Raw genomic sequence first — 25,021 nt, forward strand, 5'->3', positions numbered from 1 at the left:
TCTGATTTGGAAAGAAATTTTTTTCAAATTTTGGTGGAAAATAAGTATTTGGTCAATTACAAACAAGCAAGATTTCTGGCTCTCACAGATCTGTAACTTCTTCTTTAAGAGGCTCCTCTGTCCTCCACTCTTTACCTGTAGTACTGGCACCTGTTTGAACTTGTTATCAGTATAAAAGAAACCTGTCCGCAACCTCAAACAGTCACACTCCAAACTCCACTATGGTGAAGACCAAAGAGCTGTCGAAGGACACCAGAAACATAATTGTAGCCCTGCACCAGGTTGGGAAGACTGAATCTGCAATAGGCAAGCAGCTTGGTATGAAGAAATCAACTGTGGGAGCAATAATTAGAAAATGCAAGACATACAAAACCACTGATAATCTCCCTCGATCTGGGGCTACACACAAGATCTCACCCCGTGGGGTCAAAATGATCTCAAGAACAGTGAGCAAAAATCCCCAAACCACACAGGGGGACCTAGTGAACGACCTGCAGAGAGCTGGGACCAACGTTACACAGGCTACCATCAGTAACACACTACGCCGCCAGGGACTCAGATCCTGGAGTGCCAGACGTGTCCCCCTGCTTAAGCTATTACATGTCTGGGCCCGTCTGAAGTTTTCTAGAGAGCATTTGCATGATCCAGAAGAGTATTGCGAGAATGTCATATGGTCAGATGAAACCAAAGTTGAACTGTTTTGTAGAAACACAACTCGTCGTGTTTGGAGGAGAAAGAATGCTGAGTTGCATCCAAAGAACACCATACCTACTGTGAAGCATGGGGGTGGCAACATCATGCTTTGGGGCTGTTTCTCTGCCAAGGGACCAGGACAACTGATCCGTGCACATGAAAGAATGAATGGGGCCATGTATCGTGAGATTTTGAGTGCAAACCTCCTTCCATCAGTAAGGGCATTGAAGATGAAACGTGGCTGGGTCTTTCAGCATGACAATGATCCCAAGCACACCACCAGGGCAATGAAGGAGTGGCTTCATAAGAAGCATTTCAAGGTCCTGGAGTGGCCTAGCCAGTCTCCAGATCTAAACCCTATAGAAAACCTTTGGAGGGAGTTGAAAGTCTGTGTTGCCCAGCGACAGCCCCAAAACATCACTGCTCTAGAGGAGATCTGCATGGAGGAATGGGCCAACATATCAGCAACAGTGTGTGCCAACCTTGTGAAGACTCACAGAAAACTTTTGACCACTGTCATTGCCAACAAAGGATATATAACAAAGTATTGAGATGAACTTTTGTAATTGACCAAATACTTATTTTCCACCAAAATTTGAAAAAAATTTATTTCCAAATCAGACAATGTGATTTTCAGGATTTGTTTTCTCATTTTGTCTCTCATAGTTGAGGTCTACCTATGATGTCAATTACAGGCCTCTCTCATCTTTTTAAGTGGGAGAACTTGCACAATTTGTGGCTGACTGAATACTTTTTTTCCCCACTGTATATTTGTTATAAAGATACTGTTCATGGTAGCCTGTTAATTCTTAATAGGGCATCCATGGGCAATCTTAGCGCTAGGCACTACGTCTACCAGATCCCAGGAATTGCCCTGGCCTTCACACATTAACCTCTGTACAGGGATCTGGACTTACACAGAGGCCCCTGGGTTGAGGCCATGGAGTAGACTGCTGGACGTTAGAGCAAGCTGGTGGGAAGAAAGGTCCTCATGCGAGGTCAGTACCAGGAAGTCAGAGGTAGAATTGTTAGGCAGGAGAATCATCAGAAAATGAGCCAAGGTCAGAACATGGTACATACAGGCAGAATAGATGCAAACAGACTGCAGACCAGAGTCGTATCACTATAACTGGCACAGGAAACTGACTGTCAGACGTTTAAATAGAAAGCAGCTCTGCCCATGACCAACTGGGAGAAAGAGTAACAAGCAATGAATTTAGCCTCAACCACAAGACCCAGGAGTAAAAGAAGGCTACCATATTGTTGCCCTGTGTTGCCTACCAACCCAAGCTGACACATAGGGGACAGGCACCAGCACCAATGTCACAACATGGATAGAATCGCATATGTGCATTTCCGTAGTATTTTTAACTTCATATTTGTTTTTGTTTGTGAATAAAATAGTATATATTTTTTATAGTATTATGACTCCTGTTTTTATTGCTTTTTTAGTTATGTCTTAGTAGAGTTGCTGTTTTTACATTAAAATTATATCTTGTAGCATTGATATAGACTTGTATTTCTGAAATGTTAAAACTATTTAAAAAGTATTGCAAAATTTGACCTAACAAAACACTGCATGTGTACCATTTATCAAGGAGATAACCAGGGTGCGCATGTGACAATAACCTTAGTGTAACAGTGTAGATGAAGGTAACATATACTAATATGTGCCCAAGTATTCAAAGTATTATGATAATCTTCCTAAAATATGTATTGCCGATATCATACTCTTAAAATAGTTTAGCCAAAAATGCTTCTTAGTCTTGTCCTTAATGTACGGATCACTCTACAATACAAAAAAAAATTAGATATAAATGATTAAAGAATTTACTTACATCACAATTAACCCCTTAAGGACCGAGCCACTTTGTACGTTAATAACTGATCCTAATTTACCAAATCTCACCAGTGTCACTTTATCGTAATAACTCTTGAACGCTTTAACATATCCCAGTGATTCTGAGATTGTATTTTTCGTAACACATTGTACTTCATGTCAGTGGTAAATCTGGTCTACATCATTTTTGAAAGATAAGTTTTTTTTGTTAGAAAGTTAGAAGGGTTAAAAGTTGATCAGCAATTTCTCATTTTTCCAACTTGTCTTTTCAGAGAGGAAGAGAACTAGAACTTTAGTGCCACCTATTGGAATTAGCAATCCTAAAAGTCAATATTGACCCTTTAATGAGCCTTATCACATGAGTTAGGATAAAAGCCAAGACCAGAAACTCAATTTGCAGACACTGTGTTTCGGGGTACTGCCCCTCATCAGCGCAAAGTGTGAGTTCTGGTTTGGCTGGGTGAGAGGTGCCAGACTGGTATCTAAGAAGTAACGTTTCTCCTTGCGATCTCCTCACCTTGACGTGCTTAGCATGTCGCTCTCTACAAGGAGAAACATTGCTTCTTAGATACCGGTCTATATCCTAAGTCATGTGATAAGGCTCGTTAAAGGGTCAATATTGACTTTTAGGATTGCTACTTCCAATAGGTGGCACAAGAGTTCTAATTCTCTTCCTCTCTGAAGAGACAATTTGCATATTTCCCAGAGGAGCATTGCGGCTTGAAAAGTCTCCTCACCTTGACGTGCTTAGCATGTCGCTCTCCACAAGGAGAAACGTTACTTCTTAGATATAATTTTTACAACAAAATTTACAAAGCCATTTTTTTAGGGACCTCATCACATTTGAAGTGACTTTGAGGGGCCTGATTCACAGGAAATGCCCAAAAGTGACAGCATTCTAAAAACTGCACCCAACAAAGTGCTCAAAACCACATTCAAGAAGTTTATTAACCCTTCAGATTTTTCACAGAAATTAAAGGAATGTGGAAGGAAAAGATTAACATTTTACTTTTTTTCACAAAAATTTTACTTTAGCCCTATTTTTATTTTATTTTCACAACAGTAACAGGAGAAAATGGATGTCAAAATATGTTGTGCCCCATATGTGGGGGAAAACTACTGTTTTGGCGCTCAGGAGGAGTGCCATTTGACTTTTGTTGTGTTTGTAGAGCCGCTGATGTGCCTAAACAGTGGAAACTCTCCACAACTGATGACATTTTGGAAACTACACTCCTCAAGGAACTTATCTAGAGGTGTATTGAGCACATTGAACCCCCAGGTGCTTCACAGAAGTTTATAATGTTGAGACGTGAAAATGAAAAAATACATTTATCCCACAAAAAATGTTGCTTCAGCCCCAAATTTTTCATTTTCACAAGGGTAACTAGAGAAAATGGACCATGCATTTTGTTAAAGAGAAGAGGTCCTCCAGCGATGTGCAGGAGAATATAAAACTTCATAATTAATTAAATCATTTTAAGAACAGTATAGAACCAGCATAAAGAAATAATGAAATTCTTGCTTAAACTACGTGTTTCGGAATGATGCCTTAGTCATGGTAAAGGTAGACAAAGTATAACTGAAATATATATACAGGTGAGGATGTTACATCTAAGTTAGTCAACCAATCAGGAAAAAGTAGTATAAAATGTATATAACAATGATTAAAATTCACATATACAGTGGTGTGAAAAAGTGTTTGCCCCCTTCCTGATTTCTTATTCTTTTTGTTTTGTCACACTTAAATGTTTCAGATCACAAAACAAATGTAAATATTAGACAAAAATAGCACAAGTAAATACAAAATGCAGTTTTTAAAATAAAGGTCTTTATTATTAAGTGAAAAATAAATCCAAACCTACAGGCCTCTGTGTGAAAAAGTGATTGTCCCCTAAACCTAGTAACTGGTTGGACCACCCTTAGCAGCAACAACTGCAATCAAGAATTTGCGATAACTGGCAATCAGTCTTTTACAACACTCTGGAGGAATTTAGGCCCACTCATATTTGCAAAATTGTTGTAATTCAGCCACATTGGAGGGTTTCCGAACATGAACCGCCATTTTAAGGTCATGCCACAGCATCTCCATCAGATTAAGGTTAGGACTTTGACTAGGCCATTTCAAAGTCTTAATTTTGTTTTTCTGAGGCTATTCAGAGGTGGACTTGCTGGTGTGTTTTGGATCATTGTCCTGCTGCATAACCTAACTGCGCTTCAGCTTGAGGTCATGAACAGATGGACGGACATTCTCCTACAGGAGTTTTTGGCAGACAGCAGAATTTATGGTTCCATTTACCACAGCAAGTCTTCCAGGTCCTGAAGAAGCAAAACAGCCCCAGACTATCACACTACCACCACTATATTTTACTGTTGGTATGATGCTCCTTTTCTGAAATGCTGTATTACTTGTACGCCAGATGTAATGGGACATACACCTACCAAAAATTTCAACTTTTCTCTTGTCAGTCCATAAAGTATTCTACCAAAAGTCTAAGTGATCATCAAGATGTTTTTACTGGCATAACTGAGACAAGTCTTTATGTTCTTTTTGCTCAGCAGTAGTTTTCGTCTTGGAACTCTGCCATGCATGCCATTTTTGCCCTTTTGCCCAGTCTGTTTCTTATGGTGGAGTTATGAACACTGACCTTAACTGAAGCAAGTGAGGCCCGCAGTTCTTTGGATGTTGTTGTGGGGTCTTTTGTGACCTCTTGGATGACTTATTGCTGTGCTCTTGGGGTAATTTTGGTCAGCCGGCCACTCCTGGGAAGATTCACCACTCTTCCATGTTTTCTCCATTTGTGGATAATGTCTCTCACCATGGTTCGCTGGAGTCCTAAAGCTTTAGAAATGGCTTTATAACCTTTTCCAGACTGATAGATGTCAATTACTTGAATTTCTTTTGATCGCAGCATGATGTCTAGCGTTTGAGGCTCTTTTGGTCTACTTCATTTTGTTAGGCAGGTCCTATTTAAGTGATTTCTTGAATGAGAACTGGTGTGGCAGCAATCAGGCCTGTGTATGGCTAGGGAATTTGAACTCAGCTTCCCAAAGATGTGTTAATTTATGTTTTAGGGGAGGGAGGCAATCAATTTTTCACAAAGGGCCCTGTAGATTTGGATTTATTTTTCCCTTAATAATAAAGACCTTCATTTAATAACTGCATTTTTTGTTTACTTGTGTTATCTTTGTCTAATGTGTACATTTTGTTTTGTGTTCTGAAACATTTAAGTGTGACAAACATGCAAAAGAATAGGAAATGAGAAAGGGGCAAATTGGGTAGAAAATGTAAAACTGTGAATTTTTATTTCTAGTTTTAGAAGAATTATTTGTTTTGGTCTATTTTTGAAACAATTGTTTCCGCTCTATTTCATATCCAATTCGAATAGCCTCTGTCCTTAATTTTTTTGTATACTTTTTTTGATTCTCTAACAGTCTTTGTAATGGGTACAATTTCTTTTCGTCCTAGTAAGTTCTCCTACTGGGATATTTTTGATGGTATGTAACGGATGGCAAGATTGCGCTTTTAAAATAGAATTAGTTGATGTAGGTTTGTAATATGGTAGAATGGTAACCGTCCGATTGTGTAAACTAGCCTGTAATGTGATATCCAGAAAGTTGTCATTGAGTCAGAAAAATTCATAAATTTTAAGTTGTAAGGATTATCATTTATGTATTTAAGAAAATCATATATCTGTTTCACTCTCGCAAACCAAGAGCAAATCGTCAATAAAGTGTCCATACCATTTAATATATGAAGAGAATAAATTAGATTAATTGAGCAAATAGTGTTCTTCCCAAACTGCCACTACTATGTTTGCAAATGAAAGGGAAAATTTGGCCCCCATACTCACGCCTTGTTTTTGCAGAATTTTTTTTTATCAAAGGAAAAATAATTATGTTTTAACAGAAATGTAACTCAATAAATTCTCTGATCTCAGGAGTGTATGTACTAAATTTGTCCAAAAATGTGAGGCTGTAAATGGTAACATTGTAAGGACTAGACGGGTACAAACTAATGACATCACAGCTTAACCATTTGTATGTACTGTAGGTTACCAGCTGAATTTATTAAAAACTGATACAATGTTGTTAGTGTCTCTGATGTATCCAGGTAAATTTTGTACTAAGGGCTGAAGATAATGGTCCAAGTTTTACTTCAAGGGATCCTATTCCAGCTATAATGGATCTGAGGGGTGGTGGGAAAATATTTTTATGAATTTTAGGGAGGGAATGGTAAATTGGTGTAACTGGGCAGTCCACATATAAATATTCAGATCTTTTCTTGTCTATAGTGCCCAGATGAATTCCTTCTTCCAAAAATTTCAGAAGTTATTTTTGAAAATATGCTGTTGGATCATATGATAATTCTAGATAGACATCTGAATCATGTAAATCTAATAGATTCATTTTGTGGTATAATGCGGAGTCAAGAACAACAGTTCCACCTCCCTTGTCCGCCAATTTTATTAGAAATTTTGCTTTTCGTCTCTGGATAAGTTGCTGTTTTCTATTGTAGTAGGGGTGGATTTATCTAGATGGATCAATTCTTTCTCCATAAGATCTTGAAATTGGTCAAGTGCTATGGGATGTGACTGAATCTGATAAAAATATGGATTGTTGGAGCGAAAGCTGTTATTTAATGTTGTAGTATCTAGAATTAACTTTCTGAATATCCCGTTACAGGCTAATTCACGCAATCAAACCTTTACCATTTTACGATATTCAAAACCTACAGCAAACAAAAATTTAAAGTTGTTGTGCCATGACACACACACTTTGCTGTTAAAAGCTTCTAAACAGGCATAAATGTTCACAAAAAAATGTTTAAAGTGAATAACCTAAATAATAAACATTTTTTTCTGTGTTATCTGGGTCGCTTATGTCCTGATCATGTGGTAGTGAATAGGAGAGATTGTGGGAGGGATTACAAGAAGATCCAAGTGACAACAGGTGCCTCTATTTCATACTGGTGTATGGGGCCCGGTGAGCAAAAGCAAGGAGGGGGGGCTTGGCAGATCACCTGGGGCAGGATGGAGACACCTGGGGCAGGATGGGAGATCATATGGGGCAGGATGGAGACACATGGTGCCAGAATGGGAGGACATATGGCTGCTTCACTTCTGCTCACCAGGCCCCTCGGGCAGGATTCTACCATTTTTTTTTCTTTTTGTACTGAAAGCCGCAATATGGGGGCAGGATGGAGACATATTGGGCAGGATGGGAGATCATATGGGGCATGATGGGGACACCTGAAGGGCCTTCCTTTTTTCGCTTCGCTCACTGGGTCCCAGTGGCAGGATTCTGCCTGTTTCAGTAACAGAATGTGCGTCCTTGGACCAGTAGTGAGGCATATGGGGCCAGGATGGGAGGACATATGGGGGCAGAAATGAGACACATGGGGCCAGGATGGGAGAACATATGGGAGCAGGATGTAGACATGTGTAGTATCGGCGTCTCTGCCCCGACAGGCAGAGACGCCGTCCCTCTTACCGCTGCGCTTCCCGCCCGGCGTCCTCTGGCGCCCCTGCTTCTGCTGCTGCCAGCGCGCAGCTTCCCGGGCACTATGCTTAGGGCGCGCACGCGCTCCCTCCCTCTTAAAGGGGCCGCGCACGCCGTCCTAAGGAGTCCCCGGCCAATGGCCGGAGGACCTCTCATATAAAAGGCACCTCCTCCAAAATGGAGGTGCCCGTGCAAGGTTGTAGCTTTGTGTGTAAAACTCTGCTACAGCCCTCAGGTCCCACTGCCAGCCAGCCTACCAGTCCAGTCCGCCAGCCTGACTACCAGTCCAGTCCTCCAGCCTGACTACCAGTCCAATCCGCCAGCCTGACTACCAGTCCTGTCCGCCAGCCTGACTACCAGTCCTGTCCGCCAGCTCGTCTACTCTCCAGCCCGACAGTCTGTCTACAGTCCAGTCCGCCAGTCTGTCTATGGGCCCTGCCCGCCTGCTTACCTGGAGGCTCCTGCTTGTTACCTGCCGTGCCTACCTGTCAGCCTACCTGGAGGCTACTGCTTGTTACCTGCCGTGCCTACCTGTCAGCCTACCTGGAGGCTTCTGCTTGTTACCTGCCGTGTCTGCCAGTCCGTCTACCCGGATCACCCGTCAGCCTGCCTGCCATGCTCATCTGCTGTACCGGTCAGTCCCTGCCTTCTGACCCATGGGAGTCACCTGCTCTCATACAAGGTCTGGCCCAGAGTAGCACCTGGTCCCTCTGCTCGGTCCTTCCTTGGTCACGGAGTCGATTGAGCCGCCGTACGACCTTGGTCAGTCTGAGTTGATACCTAGTTACGCCCCTCTGGTCCCTCCTTGCACCGCAGCACAGAGGTTCCACCACCCGGATCCGTAACAACATGTATATCAACAAAAAGAAAAAAGAGGTACACTATGTTTGTAGTGATCACCCAAAATTCTAAAGATTCGTTATAAATATAAATATGTTTTTATTTCATATCCACAATTGCTTAAACACCTAAAAACAAACCGAAAACCCAAGTAAAAAACTCAGTGGCATGCGTCCCACTGAGTGATGACCCTTTCACTGTACATTTCCTCCCATTTCATAAAGAACATGATAATTTATACCAAAGGGTTGTCTCTGGTGGTCAATGCATTATAATCATTGTACAATGTTCACAAAAATATCATGATTATATAAGAGTTAACATCTATTGCACTTCCCCTGAATACAATACATACTTAATTTAGACTACCTTAATCTCTATTGCACATGCCCTCAATACAATATGTAGTTTGTTTAGACCACCTATTGTCTCTTGCAATCCCTTGCAATCGTTGCAATTAACAGAAATATTGTTATTATATAAGGATCAACGTCTATCAAACATGCCCACAGATCAATATCTCATTTATTTAAACCCCCTATCTGTATATTAACCTGAGATCCCTTGGACCTATCTGACATCTATTACACAGACCTCCAGTCTACCGTCGTTGCTCATGCCATGAGAACCCATGCATCAATGTCTAGGGAGGAAAAACCTTGGCTTGCTGCATAGGGGTTAGTGACCCATTTTTTGCCAAGAAGAAAGTCCAGTGAATGGGCTATTCTTGCCCAACGCGTGTCGCCACCCGCAGTGGCTTCATCAGGGGCTATGGGCTCATTAGCAACACTCTGTGATTTATATGCTGAGTTAAAAAATAATAATAATTACCCTGGAAACAGCTGTGCCACTGTTCGTGAACGCCGCGCTCCCACACCGGAAATACGGTCTCTGCACCGGAAGTGCTCACTTTGCCCCCCAGATTTCGGCTGTATCCGAAGACCGCGCCTCCAAGTGCGCGTCACCCTGTCCATGGCTGTTGGACCTACGCATGCGCTGGGGGAAGCTATGTGCTTCCTCTCTCCATGACAACCACACGCTCCCTTGGTGGTATTAAAGCACATGCTACATTCTCCACCGCCCATGACTCAGAGCTATGGGTCCGTACCTAGCGCACAGCTTAGTTATGTTTAGGCAGCGAATATTCGTCTTAGAGTTGTAGCCTAAACACCACTCCCACCACTTTGTAACATTAAGGTGGAAAATACAACAGTGCACCATACAATATCCTATTTTTCTCCTTTTTTTTTATGTTTTCAGTTATTCTTCAAAAAAAGGAGAAATATAATTCTTGTAATATATATACATCTATATATATAATCGTCTTATCCCGTCTGTCTGTCTGTCTGTGTGTCTGTGTGTCTGTGTGTCCAGGAAATCCCTCGTCGCTCATTGGTCCGGCAGCGGCCAATCAGCGCCGTGGGATTTCTGAAAAAAGATGGCGGCCGTTAGCGGCTCAACTGCGGGACGGAGCTTAGCGGCCATGCAGCCGGGAGATGAGCGCCGCGAGGCGCTTATCTCCCGGCCGGCAACAGCAGAAGGAACCCGACCGCCGGACCCATCTGCGGGACGGAGATGCAGCCGGGAGATGAGCGGCACGAGGCGCTCATCTCCCGGCCGGTATCAGTGGATGGACCGCCGGCGCCGCTGACCTCCATGCGGAAGGGAGGACCGGGGAGCGGCGCTGCGGGTCGGGATACTTCTGCTGCGAGCACCCGCTATGTCCCGGGTTCTCGCAGCGTAAGTAGCCGCACAGGCAGCGCCGCTCCCCGGTCCTCACCAAGACGATTCGATGATTGGTCGCGGTCTTCGGACCCGACCAATCACTGATCTTAGCGCAAAACTTAAACACCGCTGTACTGATTGGTCGCCGACGCCGCCCGCGACCAATCACCGATTTGGGCGCCACATTTAAATATCGGCCGCGACCAATCAGCACAGCGGTGTTTAAATGTGGAGCCAAGATCGGTGATTGGTCGCGACCGATATTTAAATTTGGCGCCCAAATTGGTGATTGGTCACGGGCAGCGTCCGCGACTAATCAGCACAGTAGTGTTTCACTTTGGCCGCAAGATCAGTGATTGGTCGCGGGCCAAGTCCGCGACCAATCAACGATTTGTGCGGCACATTTAAATACCGGCCGCGACCAATTGGATGTCAGCGCCGCTCCCCGGTCCTCCCTTCACGCCCTAGCCGCATGGATGTCAGCGGCGCTGCCTGTGCGGATACTTCCGCTCTGAGAACCCGGGACATGAGCGGGCGCTCGGAGCAGCAGTATCCCGACCTGCAGCGCCGCTCCCCGGTCCTCCCTTCACACCCTAGCCGCTGCTGTCCCAACAGTATCCGCATGGTGTTACAAAGATCCGGACATTTGTGTTGCAAAGCGCTGATTGGTCGCGGGCGCTGCCAGCGACCAATCACCGATTTTGGCGCCAAATTTAAATATCGGCCGCGACCAATCACCGATCTTGGCTCCACATTTAAACACCGCTGTACTGATTGGTCGCGGACGCTATTTAAATGTGCCGCCAAAATCGGTGATTGGTCGCGCCCAGCGTCGGCGACCAATCAGTACAGCGGTGTTTAAATGTGAAGCCAAGATCGGTGATTGGTCGCGGGCAGCGCCAGCGACCAATCAGCGATTTTTAACACAAATGTCCGGACCTTTGTAACACCATGCGGATACTGTGGGGACATCAGCGGCTAGGGTGTGAAGGGAGGACCGGGGAGCGGCGCTGCGGGTCGGGATACTTCTGCTGCGAGCGCCCGCTCATGTCCCGGGTTCTCTCAGCGGAAGTAGCCGCACAGGCAGCGGCGCTCCCCGGTCCTCCCTTCACGCCTTAGCCGCATGGATGTCAGCGGCGCTGCCTGTGCGGATACTTCCGCTGCGAGAACCCGGGACATGAACGGGCGCTCGCAGAAGTATCCCGACCCGCAGCGCCGCTGCCCGGTCCTCCCTTCACACCCTAGCCGCTGATGTCCCCACAGTATCCGCATGGTGTTACAAAGGTCCGGACATTTGTGTTAAAAATCGCTGATTGGTCGCTGGCGCTGCCCGCGACCAATCACCGATTTGGGCGCCAAATTTAAATATCGGCCGCGACCAATCACCGATCTTGGCTCCACATTTAAACACCGCTGTACCGATTGGTCGCGGATGCTATTTAAATGTGCCGCCAAAATCGGTGATTGGTCGCGCACAGCGTCGGCGACCAATCAGCACAGCGGTGTTTGAATTTGCCGCCAAGATCGGTGATTGGTCGCGGCCAGCGCCAGCGGCCAATCAGCGATTTTTAACACAAATGTCCGGACCTTTCTAACACCATGCGGATACTGTGGGGACATCAGCGGCTAGGGTGTGAAGGGAGGACCGGGGAGCGGCTCTGCGGGTCGGGATATTTCTGCTGCGAGCGCCCGCTCATGTCCCGGGTTCTCGCAGCGGAACTATCCGCACAGGCAGCGCCGCTGACATCCATGTGGCTAAGGCGTGAAGGGAGGACCGGGGAGCGGCGCTGACATACAATTGGTCGCGGCCGCTATTTAAAAGTGCCGCACAAATCGGTGATTGGTCGCGGTCTTGGCCGCAAAAGATAAACACTACTGTGCTGATTGGTCGCGGACGCTGCCCGCGACCAATCACCGATTTGGGCGTCACATTCAAATATCGGCCGCGACCACTTACCGATCTTGGCTCCACATTTAAACTCCGCTGTGCTGATTGGTCGCGGACGCTATTTAAATGTGGCGCCAAAATCGGTGATTGGTCGCGGGCAGCGCCAGCGACCAATCAGCGATTTTGAATAAAAATGTCAGGACCTTTGGAACACTATTCGGATGCTGTGGCGCATCAGCGGCTAGGGTGTGAAGGGAGGACCGGGGAGCGGCGCTGCGGGTCGGGATACTTCTGCTGCGAGCGCTCGCTCATGTCCCGGGTTCTCGCAGCGGAAGTATCCGCCCAGCAGCGCCGCTGACATCCATGCTGAAGGGAGGACCGGGGAGCGGCGCTGCGAGTCCGGATACTTCTGCTGCCAGCGCCCGCTCATGTCCCGGGTTCTCGGAGCGGAAGTAGCCGCACAGGCAGCCGCTCCCCGGTCCTCACCAATACGATACGCTGATTGGTCGCGCTCTCCTGACGCAACCAATCAGAGATTTTAACGCTGAATTCAAACATACTGTCCGCTGCTTAGTAACACGGCGCGCAAGATTTAAATCCTGCTTTTATGATTGGTCGCGGACGCCACCCGCGACCAATCACAGATTTCCGCTCCAAATTTAAACACGCTCTCCGGCCAATTACCGCAACATTTGAAATATCTACGCCACCTTCGGGAGATAGCACGGCTAACTCCGCCCATTTGTCATGTGACTCACAAAATGCTCATAACGTACTGAGCAGGTTTTCTTTGTCACACTGTGCGAGGGATTTCAGTCAGACTGTGCGAGGGACTTCAGTCACACTGTGCGAGGGACTTCAGTCACACTGTGCGAGGGACTTCAGTCACACTGTGCGAGGGACTTCAGTCACACTGTGTGAGGGACTTCAGTCAGGTTTACTGAACACGTTCTGCCAGTGACAGCGCGCTGAACAGATACTTATTTACGTTTCCTGTTTTATAATGGGTCGTAAGCGAAAATACGCCACGGAGGAAGACAGAAAAGCAGCAGAAGCAGCAAGAAAACGACAACGTCGAGAGCAACAGACACCACAACACACTGCCGCCAGACAAGCCCAGGATGCAGAAGCTCACAAAAAATGCCGGGAACAGGAGACACCGAAAAACACTGCCGCCAGACAAGCCCAGGATGCCGAAGCTCAACAAAAACGCCAGGAACAGGAGACACCGCAACACACTGCCGCCAGACAAGCCCACAATGCAGAAGCTCAAGAAAAACGCTGCGAACAGGAGAAACCGCAACACACTGCCGCCAGACAAGCCCAGGATGCAGAATATCACAAGAAACGATGGGAGCAGGAGATACCGCAACAAACTGCTGCAAGACAAGCCCAGAATGCAGAAGCTCAACAAAAACGCCGGGAACAGGAGACACTACAACACACTGCCACAAGACAAGCTCAGGATGCGGAAGCTCACCAAAAACACCGGGAACAGGAGACACCACAACACACTGCTGCCAGACAAGCCCAGGATGCGGAATCTCACCAAAAAAGCCGGGAACAGGAGACACCACAACACACTGCCAGCAGACAAGCCCAGGATGCGGAAGCTCACCGAAAAATTCGGAAGCAGGAGACAACACCACACACTTCCGCCAGACAAGCACAGGATGCAGAAGCTCACAGAAAAATTCGGGACCAGAAGACACCACAACACACTGCCGGCAGACAAGCCCAGGATGCGGAAGCTCACAGAAAACTTCGGGACCAGGAGACACCACAACACACTGCCGGCAGACAAGCCCAAGATGCGGAATCTCACAGAAAACGTCGGGAACAGGAGACACCACAACACACTGTCGCCAGCAAAGCCCAGGATGCCAAATGTCACAGACAATGTCGGGAACAAGAGACACCACAACACACTGCCGCCAGACAAACATAGGATGCAGAATCTCAAGAAAAACGCCGGGAGCAAGACACACCACAGCACACTGTCGCCAGACAAGCCCAGGATCCGGAATCTCACAGACAACGTCGGAAACAAGAGACACCACAAGACACTGCCACCAGACAAGCACAGGATGCGGAATCTCACAGACAACGTCGGGAACGGCAAACACCGCAACACACTGCGGCTAGACAGGAACACGAAGCGGAATCCCATAGACAATGTCGTCTCAATGAATCTCTAGAATCCAGGACAAACCAAGAACAACACGATCGACAAATTTATCAAAAACGAATGCTCTACCAACTAAGGCAAACCCAGCAGAACATTCAACAACTTGCACGTTACGTAACAGACAATGAAACTAACATTATTCAACACTACTGTGGGAAGATGAATGTAGTTTGTTCAAAATGCGAATCTATGAATTTTATCGAGGAAAAACCATCTGACAATCAGTTTACTCAATGCTGCCAAAAAGGAAAAGTAATGCTACCAAGATGTCACTACTCAGATCTGTTTGAGCAGTTGATGAAAGGAACGCATGAACACAGTAGAAATTTTATGGAAAATATCAGAAGTATCAACAGTTCTCATGCCTTTGCTTCATTTGGTGCCAACATTGCACCGCCCCCTGGATTCGGACCGTATTGTTTTAAAATTCATGGCCAGATCTACCACCGTACTGGAACACTTCACCCAGAACTAGGACAACCACCAACATTTGCACAATTATACATCTTTGAACCAAATGAGGCTACAGAACAAAGGATGAACCGAAAAGGAAATGAAAAGTGTAATGCAGAACTGATGAACCTAATTGCAGTACATTTACAAACAATCAGCCCATTTGCTGCCGCATATCGCATGCTAAAAGACGTTGAAGCTGAAGAGGAACAGAGAGCTATACAAAATGGGACGGAAATGCCTTCTATTATCATGGCCATTAAACAAGAACGTCAACAAGATCCCCGATGTTACAACAAACCACGTGTAAGTGAGGTCGCAGTTGTTTTTCAAAATGATGATGGAGAGCCTCCTTTTCAAAGAGATATATTAGTCCATCTTAAGCCAGACAAAAACAACCCTTTCGTTCCTAAAACACAATGGATTAGCATTTTGCACAGCAACCTTGATGCTCTTCTGTATCCGCTATTCTTTCCAAGCGGTGATCAAGGCTGGCATGAAAACCTACACCAGCAAGGAACTTCAAGAAGAATTACACAACTACAGTACTACAGTTTTCTTCTGTCTGTGCGAAATTACTTCAATCCTATTTTAAACGATGGGAAACTGACACAACAGTACTTAGTAGACGCATACGTAAAAATTGAAGCAAATCGGCTCAATTTCATACGAAGGAACCAAAAACAACTTAAAGTTGAAGACTACTGCGTTCTTCAAGAACATTTGCAAAAACAATCCATTCAAAAAGGAATTCCAATAGGAAAAACAGTAATTCTCCCGTCGTCCTTTGAAGGTAGCCCCCGCAACATGCAACAGCGTTATCAAGATGCAATGGCAATAGTAACAAAGTATGGAAGACCTGACATTTTTTTAACAATGACCTGTAATCCTAAATGTCCGTAAATCACAGAAAATCTACAACCCTGGCAGCAAGATGAACACAGGCCGGACTTAGTTGCATGCGTATTTCGACTAAAACTCAGCAGCCTTTTAGAAGACATCAAAAAAGGCCTTTTTGGAACAGTCGTAGCAATGGTACACGTCATAGAGTTTCAGAAACGAGGTCTCCCACTTGCGCATTGACAACATAGTGTGGGCTGAAATTCCTAACCAAGAAAAGTATCCTGAATTGTATAATATTGTAATCTGTAATATGGTTCATGGCCCATGCGGTGTAGCAAATCCAAAAAGTCCATGCATGGAAAATGGAAAGTGTACAAAAGGGTTTCCAAAGCAGTTGAGACAGCACACTATTAAAGATTTGGACGGCTACCCATCCTACCGGAGACAACTGATTGATAACATTGTACACAACAAAAAGATTATAAATAACTCATGGATAGTTCCATACAACCCGTACTTATTAAAACGCTACAACTGTCACATCAACGTTGAAATCTGCGCTTCAATAAAAAGTGTTAAATATCTTTTCAAGTACATCTACAAGGGACATGACAAAGCTAACGTCGAAATCCAACAAAAAACAGTCAATAACGATGAATCATCACGGTTTGTTGACTCAAGATATGTCAGTGCTCCAGAAGCTGCTTGAAGAATATTTGCATTTCCAATGCATTCACAGTCCCATGCCATTATACGTTTAGCTATTCATTTACCAAATCAACAACAGCTTTATTTCTTTGAAAATGCTCAAGTCAAAGATGTCTCCAAAAATTTAAGCACAACGTCAACATTAATGGAATGGTTTTTGCAGAACCAACGTGACGAAAACGCAAGGCAGTATTTGTATCGAGAGATTCCAGAGCATTACGTTTGGAATAAAACTTGGAAGCCAAGATAACGAGGACTTAGCAGAATAATTGGACGCATGTATACTGTTAGTGTCAAGGATCAAGAAAGATATTGCCTTCGGCTGTTACTACTGCATGTCAAAGGAGCTAGAAGTTACGAAGATTTGAAAACAGTTAATGGAGTAGTGCACGATACATTTAAAGCTGCAACTTTGGCTTTAGGACTTCTATTGGATGATACTATGTGGACACTTACTTTAGAAGACGCAGTTACCCTACATATCCCTAAGAAACTTCGTGAATTGTTTGCCTACATTTGTGTCTTTGGACCGCCTACAAATCCGGATCAACTTTGGACAAATTTCAAAGAACATATAATTGAAGATTACTGCTTACGTCTTCACAACAAAAGTGGAAATTGTCACAATTGCGAATCTTATGCCATGCAAGATATCCAAAATATCCTACTACTGCATGGAAAAACATTTTCAGACTTTAATTTGCCACAGCCTACAAGTCAAGTTGCACAAATTCAAGAGTATGACGAAGCTTATGAATTATTGTTGGCAATAGAGAAGAAAAACTCCTTAAATCAAGAACAACGAATTGCATATGACACTATTGTGAGCGCTTTAGAAAACCAAGCCGATCCAACGCCAAAATGTTTCTTTATTGACGGTCCTGGAGGCAGCGGTAAAACATACCTCTATGAAGTTTTAATGCATCACGTTAGAGGGTTAGGAAAAGTCGTATTGCCATCGGCTACAACAGGTATTGCAGCAAACCTTTTAAGAGGAGGTCGCACTATGCATTCACTCTTTGGGATACCGGTTCCGGTCAATGAAATCTCCGTTTCCAGAATCAAACAAGACACATTTGCAGGAAAACAGTTGAACAGTGCAAATCTTTTGATACTTGATGAGTGCACCATGGCGCCTAAATATGCTTTGAGCTTAATTGACAGACTTCTGCGTGAAGTTATGACTACAAATATTGCTGAAAAAAATGAAATTCCTTTTGGAGGTAAAGTTTTTGTCCTTGGCGGAGATTTTAGGCAATGCCTTCCAGTTGTACCGAATGGAACAAGAACAAATATTATCGAGTCAACCCTAAAAATGTCAGACCTTTGGAAAGAGTTTAATAAACTACAACTAATTAACAACATGCGATCTTCTGACCCAGAGTACAGCAACTGGCTTCTTAAACTTGGGAATGGTGAACTTAGCAATGAATATAACCTTGGAGAAGACATTATTGAAATACCAGAAGACATGTTGTGCACTGACTGCATCGTAAGTGATGTTTTTGGACAACGCGTTGAAATAGATGTGAAAGACCCAAGCAGTGTTGAGAGATCCTCTTCCTATGCTATTCTCTGTCCCAAGAACGATAACGTAGCTCTGCTAAATTCCCGTGTGATGGATAGAATGCCTGGAGAGTATAAATTATACAAAAGTGATGATTCGGTGGATGTCGACAATGAAGATGAACGAGAGCATTATCCAGTTGAATTTTTAAATAGTGTTACGCCATCAGGAATGCCATCCCACAGACTACAACTTAAAGTTGGAGCAATCGTCATGTTGCTGCGGAATCTAAATACAAGAAATGGTCTATGTAATGGAACTCGCCTTATTGTTACTGGACTCCATTCCCACATAATTCAAGCAACAGTGATCACTGGATATGCAAAAGGAGACGAAGTGTTCATTCCACGCATTGATTTATGTCCTTCAGACACCGGTCTTCCATTTAGGCTTAGACGTCGACAGTTTCCAGTAAAACCAGCATTTGCCATGACAATAAACAAGTCACAAGGTCAAACTCTACACCGTGTTGGCATATATTTACCAGAGCCCGTTTTTGGACATGGACAACTGTATGTTGCATTTTCAAGAGTTAAAATGAGATCCAATGTCAAGGTGCAAGTTTTGGATACCAATTTACAAGGAAAGTTGCTTACAGATAGTCCAAAAGTCTTCACCAAAAATGTCGTGTACAAAAATATTTTAGGTTGATATTGTTAAGAAATATATTCTAAAGTCGTACTTCTTTTGTCCGATGATTTATTGTAAAATATTGTTACATATTCATGGAATAGTTTATATATTTTGATTATCTGTTTAATAATTTTGTTCAGTTGTATTAAGTTCTATAACCAATAATAGTTAATAAAGTATTATTTTCTGTATTCATTGTATTATTGTAAAATCTTCATAGCGACATCTGCAGCATGTGCTACTAAAGTTAATGCAGATTTGTGCCTCTTCACGCACTTAGTCCCGGCGTGGAAAGCAGCGAATCTACAGACAGCAGCTAATCACAGCAGTATCTGAGAGCGCGTGCTGCGCCTCCGATCCTGCGAGGAGCTGCTGAAAACAGGACAGACAGCGCTGGAGCAGAGAAAAAGAAACAAGGTGAGGATTAGGGTTTAGTTTTTGAAATGTGCTGTGGAGATGGGAGAATGAGTAGGTCATACAAAACCAGGATAAGGGGGCCATACAAGCTAAGATGAGGAAGGCGTACAATCCAAAATAAGTCAGCCATACAAACCAGGATTAGATGAATGACGCACCCATACAAACCACATTGACAGACCGCGCTGTGGATGCTGGATGTGACACGATGGGGGATAACCCCGGCCACAGCCCGTCATTCACTGTGGTGCTCGGAACAGCAGACCCCTGGCTGCAGCCACAAATAGTCGTGATGTAAGCGGAAGCAACAGCTGGCTGCAGGCGGGACATTTACGTGCTGGCTGTGCGTCGTCAGCGATGTTGTCACAAGCAAGATTGACAACATAACATAATGACCAAATTCATTAGGGGCACCGAGGGGATACATTGTAAAGTTAATTAAAAGTAGTGCACAACCCATTTAAACACTGCTTCGCTGCTTAGTGGCGCCCGGTCAGCCGCATGTTTATTCTAGAATACCCAATGCATTAGAATCGGGCCACCATCTAGTATGTCTATATCACCTCACACATCAATATTTGTTACGGGGCGAAAGGGAAACAACCGTTGTATCATATGTCAGATCTGAGACCCATGATAGTCCTATCCTATCATTGACCATCAGAGACATGTTGATTTCATGAATAATTCTATATTATTGTAATGACATATTAATTTACAGATAAAATTTCCCTGGCTAAAGTTGGTAGTTTAAATTTGTATCATAAGTCCTCTGGTTTGAATAGAGCAGCTCCATGTTATTCTGTCCAATTTCAGGACAGGATTATTGTCGCTCCATCCGATCCTCCGCGGAACCACCCGGTACATCTCTCCATCTCGGCAGATCCACCCCTCCGACCGCTCATTCCAAAAGGTGAGTTTTAAAATCTGATTTTTAGGGGATAAATTTATTTATTTCTTCTCAGTTCATGTCGACCCTAGTCCTATGTCCCTCATAATAAGGAGTATTGAAGTACTCAGTTTTGTTCTTCCATTGGTCTATGGGGTTCCCTGTCCAATTGGTTGCAGTCTTTCAATTCTTCACACCTTTTTTGCAGCAGTCCACCCAAGTTATATATTGCTCCTGATGTACCTGTACGGCCATATTTACATAGTTGGTGCAGATCATGTCCACACATCCACCTTCAATGAGGTCTATTTCAGCTGTTGTCCAACTTTCAATGCATGAAATTCCGTTGGGTCCATCCCCTATGGTAAAAGAGATGTCAATGAGTTGCAGAAAATAACTTCATAGCAGTTTGTAAAAACCTGTGAATTGTAATTCTCCATTTAATCCATGGGGAGCTAGACTATGTAGATTATATATCCACTTTGATTCACATCTCAGGAGAGCATTTGTTATGTTGCCCCCTCTGATATTCGTCCGCACCTCTTCTAGTCCCATTACCTGTAGGCCCGACGCTTTTCCTCCAATTTTTGTCCAAGACGAAATGCAATAATTCTAGGATGAAGGAGTCGTGTTTGCGGTCTCCTGTTGTATATTGATCCAAAAAGTATGTGACTGCTTTTATTCCCAAATTATGTGAAATGCTGGTGTATTTTAACTGCAGGTTACGAAATGTGGTGTATGCTATCATCTGCGGGTGCCCAAAGATATATACCGGACAGACAACACAAGAACTGAGGAAGAGGGTTCAGCAGCATCTTTCAAATATATCAACCGCAAAGCGTGACCGTGATAAGAACAAAGCAATTACAACAGTGGCTGCACATTTTTTGGAGTTCCATGGAGGAAAAGCGTCGGGCCTACAGGTAATGGGACTAGAAGAGGTGCGGACGAATATCAGAGGGGGCAACATAACAAATGCTCTCCTGAGATGTGAATCAAAGTGTATATATAATCTACATAGTCTAGCTCCCCATGGATTAAATGGAGAATTACAATTCACGGGTTTTTACAAACAGCTATGAAGTTATTGTCTGCAAATCATTGACATCTCTTTTACCATAGGGGATGGACCCAACTGAATTTCATCCATTGAAAGTTGGACAACAGCTGGAATAGACCTCATTGATGGTGGATGTGTGGACATGATGTGAACCAACTATGTAAATATGGCCGTACAGGTACATCAGGAGCAATATATAACGTGGGTGGACTGCTACAGAAAAGGTGTGAAGAATTGAAAGACTGCAACCAATTGGACAGAGATCCCCATGGACCAATGGAAGAACAAAACTGAGTACTTCAATACTCCTTATTATGAGGGACATAGGACTAGGGTCGGCATGAACTGAGAATAAATAAATAAATTTATCCCCTAAAAATCAGACTTTAAAACTCACCTTTTGGAATGAGCGGCCGGAGGGGTGGATCTGCTGAGATGGAGAGATGTACCGGGTGGTCCCACGGAGGATCGGATGGAGCGACAATAATCCTGTCCTGAAATGGGACAGAATAACATGGAGCTGCTCTATTCAAACCAGAGGACTTATGATACAAATTTAAACTACCAACTTTAACCAGGGGAATTTTATCTGTAAATTAATATGTCATTACAATAATATAGAATTAATCATGAAATCAACATGTCTCTGATGATCAATGATAGAAGTGTGGCACCCCAGGGGGTCTGGTTGCCACAGTGCTAGCAATACCATGTCTAAGAGCAAGCAGGAGTTTCCTGGTCAGGAGTGCTTTACATGCATCACCTCCTGCCCCAGGCCAGGAAGGGGAGGATCCTGCCCTTTATAAACTGGATCTGGGGCGGGGTTAGAGTAGTAGTGCCAGAGGCAGGAACAGAGCAGCAAAGCAAGGAGCCCTGTAGGCAAGACAGGAGCAGAGAGCCAGGGACTGGAGCTGCTAGAGCTCGTCCTGGCCAAAGACACCAAGAATCGGACACTGGAGTCCGAGGCTGTGGGGATTATACATCCAGCAGCAGAAACCACACGGCTTGGGATTTCAAGTCCTCTGGCCCCAGGAAGCCCGGAGGCTCAGTCACACGAGAGAGACCGGTACCGCCACAGAGGAGCGAGGAATACCAAGGGCCCGAGTCACCAGCCATACGGGTGAGCACCACACGGTACACTCAGGAACGTGGGCTACCACACGACTACAGCAGGGTAGCCAGAAAGAGTGCAGTCAGAACGGCAGGCCTACACCTCCACCTGGCCTGCGGAACTCTTCGTTTGCTCTCAGACCGGCCAGGCCTTCATTGCCAACCAGTACTCCCGGCGGGGTCTAGTAGTTGCCATCAGTAAAGACCCTGAAGTGCACTGCCAAGACTCTGAGTCGTTACTTCCGTGGCTTGCATCACAACCATAACCATCCACTCCCGCTGCCCTGAAGCTATACTTCTACTGTGGGGAGTCACATCATCTAGCTGCACACACCATCAGCTTCAGCGGTCTGCTCCGCAGCGGCGGTTCCTCATAACCGCAATCCACAGGTGGCGTAGTCGGACATTAACCTTACAAATAACATCACACAAATAGACTACCCCTGGTTTGACCACCCTTGGCACGGACCGGGTCACCGACACAGTGACTACAACCCCCGACATCTACAGAAGGCCCGGCTCCGGGTATTCCCCCCCCCACTGCCCAGGGGGCGCGTCAACTTTGGCGTAGTCGGCAGGATTACGTGCCTGCTACCACCGGTTACTGCGTGCCTTTACAGACTGTGTTACTTATCATGGTGAAGATTTCCCGCCATTCGCTGTTGTTTTCCCGCCATTGGGCGCCATCTTCAGGACGACGCGCGGGAAGAAGAGGGGGGTGGTCGCCGAAAGCGCGCGAGATCCAAAGTCCTGCCCCACGCACTGACGCCGCGCCAGGTCCTGGAAGGAGCCCAGCGAACGCTGACGTCAGCAGCGCGCGACGCCAGGTCCTCAATGCAGACCACCGCCTGCGGAGCTGCGGCCTACAGAAGAAAACTGAAGGTAGTCCACGGTTCACTAGTGGGGAAGGAGACACCGGGAATGGAGGGAACTTCCACGGCCAGCGCGGCCGCTGCCGCAGTGATGCCGTTCACCATGCCCTATATACCGGGAGTGGCGTGGCTACCCTGAGCGATTTCAAAGAGAGACTAAGTAGCCTGTTCAAAGTATACCCCCTGTCCGAGGAGCAGAAAGTGAGCATCCTGATAGGCCAGTTGATCGGCGCATCCCAAAGAGAAGTAAAATCCTGGTTAGCCAGAGAAAAAGGGACTGTAAAGGAGATATTGGCCGGTCTAAAGGACACTTTTGATACCCGCACCACCACTGAGATCAAAATGAAATTTTATGGGTGCAAACAACGGGCACAGGACAGTGTACGGGACTATGCTTTGAACCTACAGGAGGCACTAAGAGCCATTAAGCAGGTGGACCCAGACAGTGTACGTGACGAAAATAGACTGTTAACCGAGCAGTTCATTGAAGGTCTACTGTCTAGTGCCCACCGAACCCAGTTGCACATAATGGCCCTGCAGAACCCTGACTTAGACTTTGCCCAATTTAAGGACAGAGCCATTCGGGTGCTCTGAGAACCAGCACCAGGTGGCACCACAGCTCACCGGCGCCCAGCTATCACCTATCACCAGGAGGTGGCACCCGTTTCACCAGAGCCTGTAGGAAGCTGATGCACAGACTCTGGACAACGCCCCCTCCACAGACCTGCACCATCAGGTCCAGGAATTAAATAAAAGTGTGGCAGTGCTAACCAAAACTGTACAGTCCTTGCAGGTGTCTCCCAGAGGAAAGATCCAGTTGGCTTCCAGCCCGGTGGACGTCCCGTGGCGACGACAGCAGAGGATTCCACCATCCAGGGGGAGGAACAGTGACCGCTATGACCAGGACGGACAGCCCATCTGCCGCCGCTGCAACCAGCCAGGACATTATGCAAGGTACTGTCATTTAAACTAGCAAAACCTGGGGCAGAGGGCCAACCACCAGGCATAAGACCACCAGGCCCACCAAGCTGGCGAGATAAATATGTGGGAGGACGACCGGTCTTACCTGTCGTGCTGGACGGCTTTCCGATGAGCGCGTTGCTGGATCACAGGTGACCACCATCCCCACCATCCCCTACATTCTCTTCAAATGGTACTGGACAGACTCTGATATTACCCGCCGTCCAGATGAACATTTCAGCATTTATGCCAGCAATGGTCAACCCGGGCCTCAGGTGGGGTTCAAAGAAGTGACCATAAAGGTTGGCAAAGTCGAACTGCCAGCACAAGGACTGATAATTGTTGACATTGATCGCCGTGAAAGTCATCCCATGATAACTTTAGGCACTAATGTTATTGAAAATTGTCTTGCAGAAATAATTGTCTTATTGCAGCAGGTTGCGGAAACCGCCAGTTCCAGCCAGCAGCGGGTTCTACAGAGGGAGATTCGAGTCCTGATGAAAAGGCAGCAGGTAGAACAGTCTGGTGGTGAAATTGGTAGTGTTAGGATGTGTGACCCATTCCCGATCGCCATGCCCCCAAAAAGCGAAATGATGATTTGGTGTCGGGCAGCTATTGGTCTAAGGGGTAGAGACTATCAGGCCTTGGTAGAGCCCGTCTACTCGGACAGTAGGCCCACCATTTTGACAGCCCGGGGGGTGGTTGATGTCCGCCATGGGAGGGTACCCGTCCGCATCCTAAACATTGGGGAGAGAGAAGTCCATTTGCTCCGGTATGCCACCCTAGCCAAGCTGATCACTGTCAACCAGAATTCTATAAAGGCAGTGGAACCCTTG

At 45.4% G+C, this 25,021-nt stretch overlaps 1 protein-coding gene across 4 annotated transcripts in view; it reads right to left on the reverse strand.

The window, feature by feature from the left end:
• Positions 1-1,433: 1,433 nt before the first annotated feature.
• Positions 1,434-25,021, reverse strand: part of LOC141166076 (uncharacterized) — a 372,610-nt gene continuing 349,022 nt past the window's right edge. For all 4 annotated transcript variants that reach the window (XM_073652396.1, XM_073652378.1, XM_073652387.1 and 1 more), the window contains one exon: positions 1,434-2,482. The gene's annotated coding sequence lies outside the window, so the exon portion shown is untranslated. The remainder of the gene's footprint in view (positions 2,483-25,021) is intronic.

This window comes from Phyllobates terribilis, unplaced genomic scaffold, assembly GCF_046119375.1.
Source record: "Phyllobates terribilis strain yellow unplaced genomic scaffold, ASM4611937v1 Scaffold_1__5_contigs__length_1240528914, whole genome shotgun sequence".
NCBI lineage: Eukaryota > Metazoa > Chordata > Amphibia > Anura > Dendrobatidae > Phyllobates > Phyllobates terribilis.